The sequence below is a fragment of the Lonchura striata genome, chromosome 4A (genome assembly GCF_050655825.1).
Source record: "Lonchura striata isolate lonStrDom1 chromosome 4A, ASM5065582v1, whole genome shotgun sequence".
NCBI lineage: Eukaryota > Metazoa > Chordata > Aves > Passeriformes > Estrildidae > Lonchura > Lonchura striata.
Genome location: NC_140742.1, coordinates 5,668,169 through 5,688,000, shown reverse-complemented (window position 1 = coordinate 5,688,000; position 19,832 = coordinate 5,668,169). Strand labels below are relative to the sequence as shown.

Below are 19,832 nucleotides of genomic sequence, written 5' to 3'. Positions count from 1 at the left end.
TTTGGAAACGGGGGAGGGGAAGGGGACAGGGCTTGACAAGAGCTGACAGACAACTGAACAAAACCATAAGGGCCATGAATGGCAACACGGCGCTTTAATTGGCGTAGGAATGGAGAGAGAAGTGAGACAATGAGGCTGGGCGGCGGCGGCAGTGGGCACTCACCTTCTCCTACCCGCACCGCAATCCCTACCCCAACAGAGGTTGGCTGCTGGAGGCTGCGCCGTGACCCCCGTGCCGAAAAACACCACCTAAAACCCACAGGGAGGACATGGAGGCAGAAGAACAGAGCCCGGCACACGTCAGGCATCACAAAACCCTGACGGCACCAGGAGCGGCACAATCCCAGCCCCGGGATGCTGCAGGTATTAAATGATCCATCGGAAACAGCTCGTGTTCCCGCTCGGCTCGGTGTGTTTTCCGGCTTCGGTTTGGCCACTCGTGCCCTGGCTACAGCCCCGCTCATCCGGAGGACGGGGGCCGGGAGGGGGAGAGAGGGAGAGGCAGGTTAAAAGGGAACACGGTTGGATCAGCGGGGTTCCCACTCCTTCCCTGACCCCTCCGAAATAAAACGGAGGAGATTTCGTCTCCCGGTCCAAAGCAAAGAATTACTTTGGCAGGGGCTGCGGCGGCGGCCGGGCGCCCACTTGGAAGGGAAAGCAGCAGGAATATGCCCAAGGAACCCAAGACAAGCCCTCCCCGCCAAGCCCCGCTCATTGTCATGCAGATCAACCCCAGTCGGGACAGAAAGGAGGCAAATTGCAGCCCCCCCCCCTCACCAGAGCAGGGCTGGGGGCACAGGGAAGGGCGGGTGGGGGGTTCAGCACATCAGATCTGACACAAAACCTGGTGTTTTCCAAGATCCCCCCTCTTCCCACCTCTCACTTTTCAAGTTCAGTTGGAAAAAAAAAGAATGGAAAGCTAAGAGCCAAGAGCTGAAGTTACAGCTGGCCTGAGGAGAGAAGGAGCCCCTTCCTTCCTGAGCCCCAGGACCTGACACCCCACATAACCCTGCACCCCACAAACACAGTTTGCAGCCGGGAGTCTCAAAATTCCCCATGGGACAGTAACTGGGTGCTCCTGCTGCTGCATTCCAAGGGGTATAAGAGGGCTCCCCAAATCCCTCAACTTCCCACTTTACTGGCCACCTCCCAAAGCAAGGGAGAGAAGCCACCAGCCTCACCATTTTTCTGGGAAATACCAGAAAAATAAAGCCCAGATATGTCCTGGGGAGCAATAGAAACCACAAGGTCTCCTGGATTTCCCCTAGCTCCCAGAAGTCCCTCACTGTGTCCCAGGGCTTGGGTTTCCATGCCTGGAGATCCCATTGAGGGCTGGGACACAGCTCCAGAGCACCCACCCAGGTCCCTGGGGCTCTGGCTCAGCCCAGGGATGCAATGCTGCGGTTTGAAGGATTAATCCCAATGTTAGGAACTGGGCAGGGAGGAGCAAACCCTGCGGAGGGTTCCCCGTCCCAGCTGCGGGATGCCCTGCCCTGCCCTGACAGGTCTCCCGGGTTTCGCCAGCCCTGCCAGCCCCTGGTCCCAGGGGAGCAGCGTCACCCCCACCGCGCCGCCCTGACTCACAGCGGGCCCCTTTGATCCCCCGGCTCCGGAGTGGCCAAACGAGTTCTGGCATTCCAGCTCTGGCTCCCGTCTGGAAGCACCATCTTCCCAGGCAGCTGCAAATCACCAGCCCTCAGCCCCAGCGTTACCGGGAACTTGTTCGGCTGCCACCGGCACTGGGGGGTTATTAAGAGCTTCCCAAACCTCATCCCAACACAGGCCATGTGCACATCTGCCCACAGCTGCCCACTCCAGCTAGAAGGGACCCTGATGACCATCCAGTTCCAACCCTGCCATGGGCAGGGACACCTTCCACTAGCCCAGGTTGCTCCAAGCCCCATCCAGCCTGGCCTGGGGCACTTCCAGGGACCCAGGGGCAGCCACAGATTATCTGGACACCTCTGCCAGGGCCTCACAGTTCTCACAGGAAGGAATTTCTTCCCAATATTTCATCTAATCCTGCCCTGTGGCAAGTGGGAAGCCATTCTCCCTTGTCCCGTCTCTCACTCAAAGTCCCTCTCCAGCTGTCCTAGAGCCCGTTAAAGCACTGGAAGGAGTTCCAAGGTCTCCCTGGAGCCTTCCCTTCTCCAGGCTGAACCAGGTCACCGCATGTTCCTCACTCCCACACCAATCCCACCACCGGCTCACTGCACGCAGCTGCCCCAGACCTTTGGCATAGCTCCACAGGGCTGGATGGGGCTGGGTTAGGTCTGGGAGAAAAAGCTGAAGATGAGTCACAGGACCTCAAAAGTTCATTTGTTCTCTCCCCTCTTGTCCTCCTGCGCGTAACAGCCATCACCAAAGCCTGGAAAGCCAGCTCTGCAGGGAAGCTGGATCCAGTCTCCTCCTCCAGTCCTGCTCTAGATGTCACTCAGCAGGGCATAAACTGCCCCTTTTCCCCCAGAACCTGTTCCCAGTGCTGCCCACACCCCTCTTTACTGGGAGGTCCTGTTCTGGAACAACAGCCCAAATTTTCTCCATATCTACACCAAAAAGACCCTACTAAAGGTTTCAGCACTGGAAGGAGTTGGGACACTCCTGTGGTCCCCCTCAGTAGCCCTTCCACTGCTCCCAGTTTACCCAGCTGAAGGCTGATGGGAAGAGCAGCAGCTGAGGGAGGGGCCAGGAGAGAGGCCAGAACAGCACAGGAGTGTCAGGTTTTAATCCCTCCTCCAGTACAAAGTGATATGGCTTGTACTTGCTTTTATTTTTAGGCCAGATTTACATGTACAGCTGAATTTCAATCCAATGTAAAACTTCCAGGTGGGAATGGGAGAAGAGAGGAACCAGAACCCAGCCAGTGATCTCAGGACTGGTGCTCCTTTCCAGCTCCAATGATGTCGCCAGACTCTGCCGGGACACAGAGCTCCCACTCCCAGAGGGAGCTTTCACAAGGCACTAAGCAAAGCTCATGTTTAAACCTAAAAATAACCCAGCCCTTGGGCCTGGGGAGGAGGAGGGCAGAGCACCCAGCCTGTCCCGCTCCAGCGCCAGCAGTTTCCAATTGCCTGCGGACGGGGAGTGTTCCCAATCCTCCCCCCGAGACGAAATCTTCCGCCTTGCCACCCACACTCATGGAAGAAAACTGGCGAGAGCCGCAGGAGAGACCAAAGTCTCCCCCAACCACATCCTGCCCCCCTGCTTTGCTGCCAGATGCGATCCCCCAGAGCCTTGTCCCGAGATCCCGCTAGCTCCAGCGTTCCCAGCAGCGCTCCTCGCCCCACTCAGCGTGTGCCACCGGGCTGGGGCCACGTCACAGCCATGCCACCACGCTGGGAGCCTGACGGGGCTGAGGCCACCACTGCAACAGGAGTTCATTCCAAGGCTGGTGTCTGTCTGTCCTGCTGAGGCAGAGCCCGCTCCCAATCCCCAACACAGAGAGATCCTCAAACCCAGCAGAGCTGTGAGAGCAGAGATCAGTCCCCATCTTGGAGCAATAGTTTTGGGGTGTCCCCTAGAAGAGAGGGTCCTTTATCCTGGCTTGGGAAAACCCCAAGTGCGCAGCACCAGTGCTGTTGTGCCTCCCTGCCCTGCCCTGCAGCCCCTGTCAGGACTCACCCACACAAATTCCTCACCAGACTCCAAATCTCCATCCCGACCCTCAGCTCCTCCATCCTGCCCTGTGGCTGCCAGCCCCTGGCAGAATTCAACCCACAAACCCCTCGCTGTACCCCAAATCTCCTCTCCGGCCTCCAGCTCCGCCATCCCTTTCCTGCTTCCCTCTCCCAGGAAAGCCCTTCATAGGGCTCCTCTAGCTTCCAACTATCCCACTTCACTCCAACTCCCTCAATCCATTTAAGTCTTTCTTTGCATGCAAGATGTTTCTTTCTTTGCCTTTCTCTTTTTTTAACTTATTAAGGAGAAAGTTCAAACCATTGGCAGTGTCTGCGACGCACTAATTTGGAACTTAGTGTGGTGTCGACATTGCATTAAGTATTTCTGTCAACCATGAGGACACACCATGTCTGTGTAAGAAATTACACCAGCAATTATAGCTAAAGAGGCATGTAAAATTTAAAAAAAAAAAAATTAATGTATTCAGAAATGATAACTGACATTCTTATTAGGATTAATCTAATTTTAGTAGACTCATTTATATCCTGCCTCTGGATAAAAAATGAGTTTCAATTTTAAAACCTGGATAAAAAGTGGCATTTTTTAAAAAAGTACTTTTAGAAGTCACCCTGCATGATTAAGCGGGATGATAATGCGAAGAAGCTTAACAAAAAGCTGTGCCATTAAAGGAGATATTTGTTAAACAAAACAGAAGCAGAGATATTTATCAAGCCCAGGAGATTATTCCAGGGTAACTCTGGACCTGGCACTGCTGGGTGTTGCTTGCGGTCTCAAGTTAATGGAGAGAAAATTGGGAATGGCAGATAACGGGGAAGGGACAGGAGTTTTGGCGGGCACATCCTGCACCAGCAAGCCAGGGAATGGCAGCACTGGGGAGAGCCATCCATAGGCTGGATGAGACCATGCCCCACTGGACATGGATAATACTAAGGCGAAGCACAGGAGTCACTCCCAGACTGGGAAGAAAAACCCCGAAATGTGAGTCAGTTCCACATATCCAAAAAAGAAAGAACATGAGATGGAACACCAAGGTCCTTCCTGAGGTTTGCCGAACACCAAGTGGGGCATGGCCCAGACCCCCTCCATGGCACTGCCTTAGATGGCTGCTGGTACAAAATGTGCCCCTGGCCTCAAGCTCTGGTGTTGGCATGTTTTAACTCCATGGCAATGGATGCTTTGATTGGCACGGGTTCTGGCAGAGTACAGGAGTGTCTCCTCCCTGTGCCAGCCCACCACACACTTCCTGCTACATCCATCTCCAGCAACACCTCACCAACCCACCAATCTCCTCATCCATCGAACCAGCCATCCCACGTGAGAAACCAGCCAAGAGGCCTCCTCCAGGCTCGCCTGTTGCTCCACGTCCCCACATCAACACCCCCCACGTGTCCATGACCACCACATCCCGTGGGACACTGATGAGATCCCAGCCATCCCAAGGTGCAGGACACGGAGGCAGGAGGGCACAGGTAGCCTGCACAGCCAGGATGGGAGTACCCACAGGGCTGGGCTCCCTCCTCTCACCCACATCCCCCCACTACAAGGGAATTAAGCAAAAAAGCAAAGCACCAAAAGATTAAAGAATATGTGGAAAGACTCAAAAGCCGAAGAGGAAAAAAAATCCCAGGCTGATTATTTTATTTTCTCCTGACAGTTTGAGCCACAATGGCCAATAAATCCCAATTACGGATTTTAAAAATGCTTCCTGCAGACACTTAGACCATCAAGGCAATTCTGGGCTCCCATAACTCCTGGTTTATGATGGTCATACATGTCAGTTTTCCACAGAGCCCAGCATTTCAATAAAATGACCATAAACCTAGATTCGAGATTAAAGGACTGACTCAGAAGTTGTCAGAGGAAGAAACAAGTTTTCCTGCAATTGCTTTGCCATTTTTACTGACCAACAGTTTGGCTTTTTGATGGGTTTATGCCAGCAGTAAATTTTGGGCTGCTGACAGCTCGGTGTGTGAGACAAGTGAAGGCAGCAGCACGGAGGTGCGGGGAGGACATGAGCCCAGCGCAGGCTCAGGCGACAACCCCGAGATAAGAAGTGACAGGGCTCCTCCTGGGCTCCCCAGCACTGGCACGGGAACACGGATGCCAGCTCCAGCCAACCTTCCTGGCCCCCCTTCCCAGCCCCCCGACCTGTCAGACTTCTCTCCAGGGAGCAGCTCTGTCCTCGTTTCTCCTCTTCCCACCTTGGCAGGGTCAGGAGCTGCCAGCACACGGGGAGGTGACCCCCTGAGGGCTCCCCACTGCCAGCACATGGGAAGGTGACCCAGGAGGGCTCCCCGTGGCCAGGCACGACCAGGGACCCTGGGGACAATGCACAGGGAAGCATCCCCCAGCAGCAGCTGCCTCTCTCCTCAGCCTGTCTCAGCAGCAGCAACAGCTCAAGGGAGACGCCTTTGAAAGGATAAACGGCAGGCGTTTGTTGTGCTCCCGTTTCCTGGATGAATGCGCTGCTTCCTTTTACTAAGTGCTCTCTTAGGAGAAGGAAAAGGGAAAAATAAAACAGCAGCAGAAAGGAAGGAGGATGACTCACGGTGAGGCCACATCTCCACCGACACGCGAGAGCTGCGAGACAGTGCCAAGGACAAAGGCTGGGATCAAAAGCACGAGAGCGGATCAAACGCGTGCCCTCCCCGGGGAGGGGGAAGGTTTCAGGGAGCTGCCCGGGGGAAGGAAGGTGGGATGGAGCCGAGCCCTCCTGGCCGCCCATGGGCTGCAAGCAGCCATCTCCCTTTCCTGAGCTTCAGCCACTGCTTTCACATCTGAACAGGAGCTCCGGTTGTTGGAGTTCGGTTAAGACACGCACACAGGGCTCCACACCAGGACACGGGCAGCGATGGGGATGGAGAGCACCAGGAGGAACTGTGGCTGCACTCAACAGGAGGTGAAAAAATGTCCTTTTCCTGAGGAAATGAAAGAGCTGAGCCCGGAGCTCAGCACGCAGAAGGGGGCCTGTGCCCTTTCTGCCGGTGTCTCTCAAAGTCTATCAAAAAGTCCCATTTACATCAAAATGCCCTTCCAGACATGCTTCGATTTTACTTTTCCCCTTTCATCTCCGTCCCCCTCCCGCCCCACCTCGCAGCCCCATTGTCCTCGCAGCACCAGGAGCGGGCCGAGCGCGCTGCCAGCGGGAAAGAACAGGAGAGAAAGAAAAGAGCTGGAAACTAAGAGAGAAGCCGGAATTGCTGCTGGTCCCGCTCCAGCGGGAGCTGTGACCCCATCTCCTCCTGCCTGCTGCTTGGCGGCCGCCCCGGGGGACGGCGCTGGCCGTGTCCCCTCCGCGGGGACGGGGACTCGCTGCCCCGGCCTCTGCTGTCGCCCGGGGCTCTGCTCAGGCTCCGGTGGCCGCCGATGGTTTCAGTGAACTTCAACAAAAGCCTTGGGCAAGGGCGCCATCCTGCTCCGCTGTCCCCGGCCAAGCAGCACTGCACACCCTGCTCCCAGCACCGAGGACACTGGTGGCACTGGGAAACCCCGACACAGCGCTCTGGGCTTGGTCATCACTGCACATCCCAACTGGAAACGAAGTGGATCGAGCATAAGTGCTTCACTCTGCACAGCAGAGTCTTTAAAATGCCAGGGGAGCTGGAGCATTTCCACAGGTGACAGTACCAGACCCAGCTCTGTCCCACCTGTCCTCCTCCAGCAATTTGGATTCACTGAGCCGTTTCCTTCCCCAACCCTGGCCCCAGCAGTGCCACATCCTTCCCTCACTTTTCCAAGCCCCTTAAAAGCAGAAGTGCTTTCCCCAGCCTGCCGGATGGACACGCAAGCCCAAGACTGAAATCTGCTCCAGGTTCCAAGTACAAATGAGGTTTGACTGCAGGTTAACCCAGTAAAACTCCACTCTAGCAGTGCACAATCCCAATGTTGTTCACCAGGCTCTGTCCACCTTGCCTGACACAGAGCTTTTCCAGTCCTCCTGTCCTATTGTCAGCGTCTATTTTTAACCCCCAGCATTATTTCTCCCTGCGTGACTTCAGACACTCTCTGGGGATGAGGTGGAATTGCTGAGCTGGTTCCAGGCAAAGTGACTCAACTCTCACCTTCAGAAGCCACACAGGAATCAGAGGATAAGTTTTCCTCCATTCACATTTTCCTTTCTCTCTCCCTCCAAGCTCTGTCTGGGGCTGAAAGCAGGGGAAGCTGCAGGGAGGTAAAGCCAGCATCTATCAGCGAGAACATGCGGCAATGCCATTTTCCTCCCTTTTCCTCCCTGGTACCTTTATAATCAGCTGGATTTACCCTAGGAAAAATCCTGCATCAACTGCTGGTGTATACAAAGGTTAGAAAGGTAACCTTAACACAGGTGTTATGAGCAGAGCTCTGAGCTGCCAGGCACAGGGAATCTCACTGAGAGAGGCACCATCCTGGCAGAAGGGAGGGAGCAGCATTCCCCTCGCGGGGCCCTGGGCCGAGCGCCGGTGCCGACGCTTCACTGCTCCCTTTGAGCTGGTCTTGCCGGCGCCGCAGAGCAGCAATTAAGGAGAAGGTCAGCAGCAAAGCCCTTCAAGAATCTGTCCCTTCAGGGGAGTATCCAAACAACCCCACCATTTGCTACCTTCTAATTCCTAAAGCGCACAAGCCCAACGCCAGTTCAACGCCAACCCAACGCTGAGCGCTTGTAGATGCCTCATGGAATGAGGGATGCGTGCGCTGCGTCAGCCAGATGTTGACATTATTTGGCATTAAGAGCCAATAAATAATCATTAATGCTGCTGCAGCAGCCAGGCTCTCTGCAAGAAAGCCCAGATGCCAAAAATGCCGCATTTATGGCACAAGGGGAGGCAGGATCCGGTAGAGCCGCCTGCCGTGCACAATGCAGCCGGCGCTGCCAATTCCAGCGCGCATCCCAGTCCCTCAGCACTCCTGAAGCCCAGTTCAGGGGCTGGCAGAACTGGGAGAGTTCCTGCATGCCAACCTGCCTCAACAGCCACACAGCATCACACTGGCCACCAGAAGCTCGGGTGACATCAGGAGTCGCTGCATTCCGAGCCGACAGTGCTCCAGCCAGCCCTGTTTCTTGGGATGACTCCCTGGTTTCGCTCACTGGAGCTGGCAGGACGCTGGAACACACACAGCCCCGGAGACAAGGGAAGGCAGCATCTGGAAGCAATTATCCCAGCACTCTTGTATCTGTCACCCACTCCTTTTGTAAGGAATCATTCTCAGTATCAGCAATCTCGCAGTCATAAACCAGAAAGGGATTTTATCCCTCATCCCAATGAGGCAGTGGAGACTTTCCTGATGGAGAACAGGGTGGGCAAGGTTCCTCCTGCCAGGTCACAGGAGAACTGAGCACAGCAGGGACATGCACCTTAAGAAAGAAGCCCACTCAGATAAAGAATATAACAATTTGTCTCCTTTGCCTGTGCCCTGGTATCATGCTGCAGCACTTTCAACACTATACTTCTGAGTCTGATGCCTCAAAAACCTCCAACTGTTTTACAGGCATGGATGAACTTCTGGGAGCTCTGTGGGATGGTCCCCATGCCTCCAACGCACCCCGTGCAATTCCATCCTCAAACCACGTGCTCCATCCTAAACCAACACGCCTCCAGCCTCAAACCATGTGTTTCCATCCTCAACCCACGTGCCTCCATCCTCAAAGAGGAAAAACAAGGAGGAACAGGCCTTGTCTAGGAGAGCAGGAGCCAGGAGGATCCCACAACCCTTCCCCACCACCGTGAACACCCCCTCCCCAGGCTAGATAGTCCCTGCATTCTCCCTGGCATTCTCCTCATCCCACACCACGCTCAGGGACGACATGTAGCTTGCATCCCAAAAGGAAAACCAAGCTCAGAAAGGCTGGTCAGTGGGCACCAGGACCTTTTCAGCTGGCTGGCACAACCAGAAAATCCCCAGCACCTCAAAGAGGGGCACCCCCGCCCACCTTCCCGAGCCCACAAACTCCACACGCAGCAGAGGGAGGCGGCTCACGAAGACTTTCGTGCCTCTCTTGGATGTTATGAAACCAGGCAGGGAGCATGAAACTGCCTGCCGTGGGTGGGAGCACCCAGGGCTATATGGAGAGCCCGGAGAATTCCTCCGTGGTCTGGGAAAGCACGTGGGCACCCCCGCCCCGCACACACCCTCGCAGGGTGGGTTTTTCTTCTGGAGAGACTGGGTGAGCACAAATACCCAGCACAGCCCCACATGAAGGGGGTAATTAGGGAACAGCACCCAGCGCTCACCAGGGCAGAGCAGAGATCAAAAGCAGAATTGAGCATTAAACCTCACCAGGATTAGGAGCTGCTCCTGGGAATGGACTCCTGTAGGACACCCCCCACTAATCCCTGTCTCCCAGAACCACTCACTGCAGGTAGGGAATGCCAAGCCAAGGTAACACAAGCAGGCTTTCCTCCATCCCCTACTCCCAGCAAGTCTTCATGTAGCTGAGGGAAGTGAAACAAAAAGAAGGAAAATAGGAAAAAAGCTCTTCTACTGACATTAAATGAGCAGCAGGCATGAAGCTCCAAAGGACAGAGGAGTGGGAGAAGGGGGTGGTCCAGAAAGCACAAGGGACCCTCCTCTCGCCTTTCCTCTCCCTCCACTGCTTTGCCAGGATGTTGCTACCTCAATTATTTCAGTAATTAGTTGAGCCCAGGCACTGCTAATGGGGGGCAGGGGACGGGGGGCACAGGGAAAGGGGGTTGCAGAAAAAAGGGGACACAAACCAGCTTGGATGAACAGCCAGATCTTGGCCTCACAAAATTTCCATGAAAGAAGAATAATACAAATCTTAAACCCAAACACAGCTGAAGGGGAAATTCCAGCTGCCTTCAGCCCTTCACACCTCCAAGCGCCTTCCTGAAACCCCAATCCAGCCAGGCCTCCTTGGCCTAGTGAGAGGGAAGGGGGCTGTGCATCCCCAATGGCACTGGGACAGCCTTTTCACCTCCTGGGGAAGCATCTCCTTCTCCTCCTCCTCCTCACACGCTGCGAAGGAAGCTGGGAACAATGGGATGCACCAGTGCCAGCCCCGGCAGGGATGGACACTCATGGACCACCCACCTGACTGCCTAGGGACAAGGGACAGGCTGGGAGGGACAGCCTGGAGCAGGGGGCACAGGCAGCTGCCAAAAGATCCCCTCCCTTGCTTGGTGTGAGGGGCAGCTCCCTGTCCTGGTGACATGAGGGGACACAAGAGGGACACAGGGAATTCAGCAACTGCAGGCTGTGGTCACTGAAGGAGGGGCTGTGCAGAGCTTGTCCATCTTCCCCCACCCCAGCTCTTCCCACAGAAGAGGGGCTGCTGGCTGAGCCATGGGCCAGACCTTCCCTTACAAAAATAACATTTCATCTTTTTTTTTTTTTAATTTCTTCTTTTGAAATAATTGACTAATTGGCCAAGCCCCAGGTCCATGCTGGGAGTGGATCCCAGGTCTGCTCTTGCATAAAGCGTTTATTAAAGACATCACAGGAGGACAGGAGAGGAGAGGAGGGGGGCCAGGCAGAGCCCGGCAGGCCGGGGCGGTGCCCAGAGCACGCTGGAAATTTCCCATCGCACCCAGAGGGAGGAAGCCCAAAAATTAATCCTGATCATCCCCCGCAGCACAGCTCTGCCCCGAGCAGGGCCTGACTCACCCGGGGCGGGCATCACCCGCAGCGGGCATCACCCAGGGAGGGCACCCCAGTCCCAGCACCCTCAGAGTGGGGCTGCGAGTACGTGAAAGGGAGGGGGTCCCCCTCCTCTCCTCCCTTTAATCCCCAGCCCCAAAGCAGAGCCCTTTCAGGGGAAAGTGTAATGCAATACCTGGAAAATTTCTCCCACCCGTTCTCCGCTGTCGGCTGCCAAATTTAAAACATATTTGCTGCCTGGCCTTGAAGAAACGTAACCTGCTGCCCAATTCCAACACGCTCATTCTTTGGGGGGCAACGAAAAAATTCACAGAGCCGCTGGTGGCTCCTCTGCTTACACCCCACAGCCCTCGGGGCTGGGAGCTGCCAAAAAGCTGCCTGGGAGCCTCTGTCAGCACACACCAGAATGCCAGGAAAGAACAGGAGGGAGGGAGCCCTTGCACACCAAGAGGTTTATGAGTCAATGTCCATGAGCCCCGAGAATCAGCAGGGTTGCCACCAGACAAAAGCCCTTGGAATATGCAACATTCAGAGCAGTACAAACTCCGGGGCATGGGGAATAGGCAGAGACCTGCAGGGAGAGGATCCTTAATGGAAAATGGAGCCACCCCATCTTCCCTCACAAGTGGAGAACTGAGGGAGCAGGTGGATGCACACGCAGCCTCATCCTTCATCCCACCACCCCAGCTCCTCACCAGGAGGAATTTTCTAGCAGGCAGGGGAGGCGGGAGCTGTGGGAAGGGGCTGGGGGAGGGCACAATGTGTTTAGCAGACTGAACGATCCGACAGGGCCCATTAAAGGAAACAATTTGTAATACAATAATTATTATGTCGTTTCTCTGGCCTCTTTCCTAAGCCTCCCTTTAAACAGTTTGAGGCTTGAGGGGCCTCTAGAAAGCATAAATCTGTGGGGCTGAGGGTGCTCCAGTGTCCACATGTGCCAGGATGAGGAAGATGGGATGGACACAGAACAGACACTTGCTAAAAGCTCTCCATGCAACGGGAGCTCATCCTGGTTTGCTCACAATCCTTGAGGAACACACGGAACAAAGAGGAACTGCTGCTCCCCAACTGCAGGGGATCATCAGCAGATCAGGGTTCTCTCTGGGAACACCACTCAATGTGGATCCATACTTGCTCCAACCTGGAGCAAGGCCGGGCCCCGCGGCCGCTCCAGCTCGGCTTTTCTGCTCTGAAGTTCTCGGCCACACATCTGAAGAAAGCGGCAGCAGCGAACAACAGAGCGAGAGCAAGCAACACAAATCCCCAGGATAATGAGCCCGGAGGAGGGAGATGGTGGGCTCTGTCTGAGGAGGGAGCAGTGCTTTTATTGGAGAGGCCTAAAAGGGCTATAAATCCTCAGATTCAAAGGCGAACTCAAGCTCTTTCAAGTCGGAGGAAGGCCTGGGATGTGTCAGCTGGGAGGACTAACCACGCCGCGTCCCCTGCTGAAGTGGCCTCTTCAGCAAAGCCGCGGAGCAGCCCGGGATATTACACCCAGATCCTTTCCATATGCTCCGGGCCGGCCGCAGGCAGGGCACGACGGCATCCCTGCCGGCACCGGGAGCCGCCCGACCCCCCGCACAGGAACAGCGGCCACCCTGCCTTAATGGGGGGCGCCTTTGCGCCCATTCCTCTTCCAAACCCCACGGAGAATTTGCCCCCCGAAATCCCAGTGGGAGTAGGGGGCCGCGTCCCTCCCTCTCGCGTTTGGCTGCGATACTACAGCAAGCCCAGACAAAGAGCGCGGAGCCCAGCACCAGCACATCCCTGCGTCCCTCTGCATCCCGAGGCTGCCAGCCCTGCCTGCCAACCCGCACACCAGGCCGTGCTCCCACGTTTCAGAAATCCATTAACAGGGAAAAATCGGTGGCAAAGAGGAGACGGCGCCGAGCCTCAGCCCCGCGCGAGCAACCGCAGACGCTGCCCAGCCTAATGAGAAGGAAAACGTGGACACGCTCTGGGATCAATGGGTGTGAGGGGGTTTATAGCTCATAAGCTATGAAAAGGCACTTTGCTTTTCCCAAAGTATCTACTTGGAAGAGGTGGGATGGCAAAAGCCAGGCAGGACAGCTGGTACACAGGGTCGGGCTCATCTTGGTAGGGTGCCAGGGGCAAGGAAAGGGAAGTTTCTGTCCCATCACCAGCAGTGACGCAAGCCTGGGTGCCACCAAAACCAGCCAGGACCCCCAACTAGGGAGGGCATCCACTCCAGGGCTTTGAACTTCCTAAACTCTGGCCTGAAGGTGCTGGGACAGCTTGTGCAGTGTCTCCCCAAATTAAAGTATCCCAGCCTGGCACCTCCACACTGGCACCAGTGAGGGCCAATCCATGTTAAACCAGGTGACTGCAGGCTTCTCACCGCAGCCCAGCCCCAGCAGACATGGCACACGTGGATCTCTGTGCAGGCACAGCACCACAGAGGGATAGAGCCTTTGAAAAACAGCAAGGGGAGCTCATGGCTGGACACCAACCAAACCCCCGGCTCTGCCCTCACACAGTCCCCCCCGGAAAAGCCCAGTCCCACGGCCTCAGAAAGGGCAAGGAGCCCACCTGGGAAGGGCCGGCTGCGGGTAGGAAAAGGTTATTCCCGAGCAGGCGAGCCAGGGTTATAAATAGCTGGCATTTTTGAAGTGCAGCTGCTCAGCTCAGCTCAGCTCGGCCGGGGCGGCACTGCCACGCCGGCACCTGAGCCGGCTCGGATCCCGCCCGGGGGCTCCGGCAGGGAGAGCTCACAGAGAAGCCACGGCTCACTGGAACACCACGAGGAACCCCCCAAACCTGTCCCCTCATCCTCCAGCGAGAAGGGACTGGAGGCCCCCGAGCCGCGCTCCGGGGATCACCCGCAGCCGCCACTCCAGCTCCAGCAGAACCTGCTCCACAGAGGGCAGGGGCCAGGCAAACCCCGCTGCGCACAAATCCAGCCTCACCGAGCAGGACGTTTAGCCCTGGCTTGTCCGACTCCTCTGGGACCAAGTCTGGACAGGCTGGGAGAGGCAGGAGTGCCAGGACTCCAAGGCTCAGCCGTGAGCAGAGCACTGGGGCTCCAACCAGGGATGGGATCCTGAGACTCCATGAGCCCAGCACCACTGCTCCGACTAGAGACAGGATCCCAAGGCTCCGGCACAGCCACGAGCTGAGCTCTGACGCTCCAAGTAGAGATGCAATCCAGAGGTTCCAGCACAGCCCTGAGCAGATCAGCAGGGTTCAACCACAGATGGGACCCCGAAGCTCCAGCACAGCCTTGAGCTGGTGACCAAGCAGGAGACAAGCCACAAGGGGCAAGAAAACCCCTCCTGAAGGATGCCGGGACCGCAGCAACCCTCTCCACAAGCAGCACCACCATCCCTCCTGCTCTCCAGAGCAGGATCCTCTGCCACACCACCCGTCCCAGAGCAAGGGATGGGAAGGGAAAAAGCATTGGGAAACAGCAGCAAGGAGCTGGGCTCTCCTCAGCCCCGCACAACAAAAGCCCCACAGCCCGGGCCGCGCATTCCTGCCCAGATGTGACGCCGCGATAGCGCGAGCGAGTCCTGCTCCTGCTCCCTGATCCCAGCAATCATTAATTAGAGACAGAACGGAATCAGCTTTGTTTCTCCCCACCCTATTCCAGCTGCCAGACTCCAAGTAGCATGTGCTACTGATCGCTCCAAGATGTTTTCCCACTGGAGTCCAGCACTCCTTGGGCAGACAAGCTTCCCAGCAGCGTGGCCAGTGCTGTGCCAAGGACAGGGTGCACTGCCACAGGGGCAGTGAGCACAAAGCTATGGGAAAGCTGGGGGGAAGCTGGGACATACAAATCCTACAGGGAAACAAGGGATCATCCCCACTGCTAAGCCTCTGGTTTATAGGGGACAATCCAAACAGCTCCTGAAAGACGTCATGCAAGGGACTACTCGTGCACTCCAGCTCTTTGAGACCTCCCATGATCCCTAAAAACATGGACAGGGCTTGTGGGGACCCCTGAGCCCCCAGTGAAGCTGTTTGGGGGACCCCCTAAACACCTCGTGAAGCTGCTCAGAGGGACCCCCAGCCCACCTGGCCACAACACCAAAGGCACAGGCACATCCCGCCCTGTCACATCCAGCCTGTTTGGGATAAGGATTCAAGGGAACAGCTTAGACCCCAAAGTGACACAGGAGCTCAGGTGCAGTGGAGGAAAGCAGCCCCTGCCAGCCCTTCCCTGTCAGAACTGGCATGGAAGCCCCATCCAGCCTCACTGCCAGGCAGATCCAAGGAGCTGCAGCAGCTGTTTTGCTCCGGAGAAAGCTCCGGCTCCTTTTACAATCAATCAGCCACCCCATCACAGCTCTTTTTTTCTTTTAAAGGAAGCAGTTAAATCCATTTTATGGAATCCAGCGGTATTTACCCGGCTACTGCAAGAGCCGCAGCTCTGCCTTCCCTTTTTTTTTAATTTAAGTTAATGAAGTCATTCCCAAACGACCCACAAGGAGCCCTGGGTGCTCCTTTCCCCCTGGCACAGGCAGAGGGAGAACAGCTCCAGTGAAACGTGGGATGGGCACGGGGAGGTTCTGCCTTGTGGGGAACAGGAGCTGGGAGGGCTCCCAAAAGCCTGGCACCCAGCAGAGGGTCCCCCACCCCTTCCAAAGGGAAACTCCAGCTGGAAAGCAGGCTGTCCAGGCTTGCTTTGCCCAAACCAGCCTTTGGAGATGAAGCAAAGCCCTGGAAAAGCCAAGGTGCACATAGGGGCCATAGGATTCTTAATGGGAATGCAGAATCATAAATCCTGGAATGGTTTAGAATGGGAGGGAGCCTTAAAGCCCATCCAGCTCCATCCTCTGCCATGGACAGGGACACCTTCCACTAGCCCAGGCTGCTCCAAGCCTTGTCCAACCTGGCCTCGGACACTTTCAGGGATGGGGCAGCCACAGCTTCTCTGGGCAAACTGTGCCAACACCTCCCCACCCTCACAGCCAAGAATTTCTTCCCAATATTCAACCTAAACTTCCCATCTTTTTAGTTTAAACCCATTCTCCACCTCTCACCCTCAGGAAGGGGAGTCTCCACAAGTCAGAAACGACTTTTAATTAAAAATAAGCAGCGAGTTTTCCTTATTGCCTAAATCCTGACATCACGAAGCAACTCCTGCGCCCACGGCTCCCGTAATTCCATTCCATCTGCTCCGACAAGTGCGAGCCCCCTGCTCCAGAGCTCCAGGCCAGCCCTTCCCCTCGGAAACAGCCTTCCCGCAAGCACTTTGTCCCTCGTAAAACGGCATTAAAAGAGGCAAAGATCTGCCAGGCTTCAACCCCAGTGCTGACAGACTTCCATGGGACACCATCATGTCATTAACGGCAGAATAAAAATACCACGAAGGATTAGACTTTTGTCTGTCCTTTTTTTTTTTCCCCTCTTTCCCTCACTTTTTTTTTTTCTTAAATAAATGTATTTGTTTGGTTTTTAACAAGTTTGGAACTGAGCAAAACTTTCTGGAAGGGGAAGAGGGAAAAGCAGAGGCGAAAGGAGGCGTTCTCTGGAGCAGCGTGGATGATGTGTCCCATTTCCCCCACCTTCTTATTAAAATACTTTCTGGGGAGGCGAATTCCAGCCTGAAATGAATTTTCCAAACCATATTTTATTAGGAATGTTTCCCTTTAACGCTCGGTACAGGAGCCCACCAGGGTCAATATTTCTCCCAAACTACAGCCGAGGGAGTTGAGAAAGGATTTAGCCAGAATTCCTCTGGCAATTCCCGGCTGTCCAAGGAGAGCACGCTCCCACCGCCCCCCGGCTGTGCAGCAAAGGGGACGAGTAAATCCCAGAACACTTTCCCCAAAGCCCCCCCTGGACACGATGGAATAAATTAAAGCCATATTGCCTCTCCAAGCCCCCTTCCACAGGGCTCTGCAGGCATCCCAAGGAAAGCTCACTCAGAGGGTGAGCTCATCCCAAGCACAGGTTTGAGACAATTATCACTTTTTCCAACAAAACCTTTCCTAGGCCTATTTTTTTCCCTTTCAAGACCCAGCATCCTCACAGTGGGAAGCGGGTGATGATTTCACCGCTGGCTTTGGGACACACACCCAGGAGACGACCTGGGCTTCCCAACCCAGCACACAGCTTAAGACTGACTTAACTCGATTAGGAAATCATTCCATCTATCGCATGTGTTATCAGCATCTCTCTGATAACACCAGGAGCCCCAGACTCGCTGGTGGAACTGGAGCCCACAGCTCCCAGCTGCCCGAAAGGGCAGGAAAATATTTTCCTTATTTACAGCAATCACGCTGAAGCTGGCCGGGCCCAGAGCACCACGCTTACTCCTCGGATCCGTTGGAAAATTCCATTTAGCTGTGTTATTTTTAAAGGCTTTAGCTCTCTTTACTCTAAAAACAAGAGTTAAAGCTCAGCAGAATGGGATGGGGGCTGGCACAGCCCCGGCATTGCCCCAGGAAGGGGCTTGGAAGCCCAAGTACAGTGGCGAAGGGTTTTTATGGATCTATCTGGAAGACAATGCCAATCCAACCAACAGCAAGAGTTTTCCTGCAGCTGGAGCCAGACTTTGCCCAGCACACCAATCCCCTGACTGGTTTCCTCAACTGGGTTTGCTGGGAGCAGCCGTGAGGAGGCTCTGCCCGATGCCACGCAGCCGGCAAAGCTCGGAGCTGGGAAAGACAGCGACGGATCCCAAGGACAGATCCCGGACAGGAGGATCCGGGGATGCTCCGCAGGGACACAGACTGGAGGGATCTGAGTGGGATCACAGCTGGGTCCCAAAAGTCTCCACTGAGGAAAAACATTTCCAAGGGTTTTGCCCACACATGTCCCGGCAGAGCCATTTCTGGGTGGAAACGCCGACGTTTCGGGCGCTTCTCCCTCTCTCCTGTCCCTGTGGGGATACAGGGATGGGGAAGCACCCACAGGAGCAGCCCCACATTGCAGGGCACATTCCCAGAAAGCTGGGTCCAGGACAGCCAGCCTCTGAGCTCCAAATCCACGGACAAACGAGGGCAGAGACCTCCCAAACTCCAAATTCCCAGAGAATGGAGAGCGGGCAACCACCGAGCTCCAAACCAGGGTAGAACTGAGGGTGGCAAAGCACCAAGCTCCAAACTGGAGAACTGAGGGCAGACAAACACCAAGATCTGAATTTGGGGAGAACAGAGTGGGTAACCAACAAGCTCCAAACTGGGAGAAAACTGGAAGCAGACAAACTCAGATCTTTGATCTGGGGGAAACCAAGGGTGGACAACCCCAATCCCTGAATTCAGGGGGAACTGAGAGTGGGCAACCACCGAGATCCAAACTGGGCGAAAACTGAATCCGGACAACCTTTGAGCTCTGAACTAGGCGTGAACCAAAGGCAGAAACTGCTGAGCTCCAAAAACTGGGAGCAGAAAACCACCAAGCTCCCAATTCGGGAAAACCAAGGAACCCCTTGAGCTCTCCCTGGACACCCCACCAGGGAGGGACATCTCCAAGGCTCAGTGGGAAGTCCTGGAGTGTCACCCCTGTGCCAGGCAATGGCCAGGGCCTCCTCCCAGCTTCCCAGTCCTCAGCAGCTTAAGGAAAACCCAGGATAAGGAAGGGAAGAGGGTGACATGGCATCCTCCACCACCAAGCCGGAGCCGCCTCCACCTCCAGCTGCCTTCGCCCAAACAAAAACTCTATTTTCTGGAACCAATTTACCTCATCAAGTTGACGAATCCAGTGGGGCAATTCCTGAGGGAAAAAGGTTCTCTCTGCTCCCAGCCAACTGACACAACTCCCAAAGAAAGCAAAGGAAAAACACACCAAGGAGAATGAAGAGACGGAGCCGCCGTCCCGGCGCTTCCAGAGCCGGGGACACGCAAAGTGTGCCTGCAAAGTTCCTTTATCCCCACCAAGAAACCGAGGAAATAAACATTTGGTTGGAATACGTGTCCAGGCAGGAAGGTTTTCCAAATAGTTTCAGTTCTTTCCAACCCTCAAAACACTCTTTGGATTATTTTTAGGTTTTTTGCCTTGAGAAGTGTGGTGGGGAGAAGGAAAAAAAAAAAGGCAGGCTAAAAGCAAGAATTTTTTTGAAGGGAGAAAGGAGTAAAATAAATAAACATTCTATGATCTACAAGATAAAGCTGAGCAAGGGCCACCGACCCATCCTGACCACCAGCCCCGGCACAGGGGCGACCAAACACCCCCCACTCCTCCTCCTCCTCGCCCTTCATATTGTTCCTGTACAGCAGCCGTGTACATATCCACAGATTTATATAAAAATATACAAATTTATAGAATTTAGGTGGCTGTACAGACGGAGCAGCCCCGCTTTGTTCGGACCCAGCCCGAGGTGGGGGCGGAACGAATCCCCTCGCCTTCCTCGACGGCTGATTTCGGATGAGAAAACCCAGATAAAAAACAGTAATTAAAAAAAAAATATATAATAAATCCAAACGCTGCAGGAAAGCGGCGATCCGGGAGAAAAAAAAAAAAATAAAGAACCCGAGGCGTGAAAAACGAAAAAAAAAAATTAAAAATTCAAGAAACAAAACGTCGTTTTCAAAAATAAAAACTGATTTCAAGAGAGGAAAAGCTGCGAGAAGTAAAAGCATAATTAAAAACGGGGGGGGAAAAAAGGAAGGGAGTTGTTGTTTTTTTTT

At 54.9% G+C, this 19,832-nt stretch overlaps 1 protein-coding gene and 1 long non-coding RNA gene across 2 annotated transcripts in view; one reads left to right on the top strand and one right to left on the bottom strand.

Moving 5' to 3' along the window:
* LOC116183646 (uncharacterized) overlaps positions 1-19,709 on the top strand; it is a 28,094-nt gene extending 8,385 nt beyond the window's left edge. Inside the window, exon 2 of the long non-coding RNA XR_014952522.1 lies at positions 200-19,709. This is a non-coding gene — a long non-coding RNA (uncharacterized LOC116183646). The remainder of the gene's footprint in view (positions 1-199) is intronic.
* EFNB1 (ephrin B1) overlaps positions 1-19,832 on the bottom strand; it is a 48,234-nt gene that overhangs the window by 28,002 nt on the left and 400 nt on the right. The window lies entirely within an intron of this gene.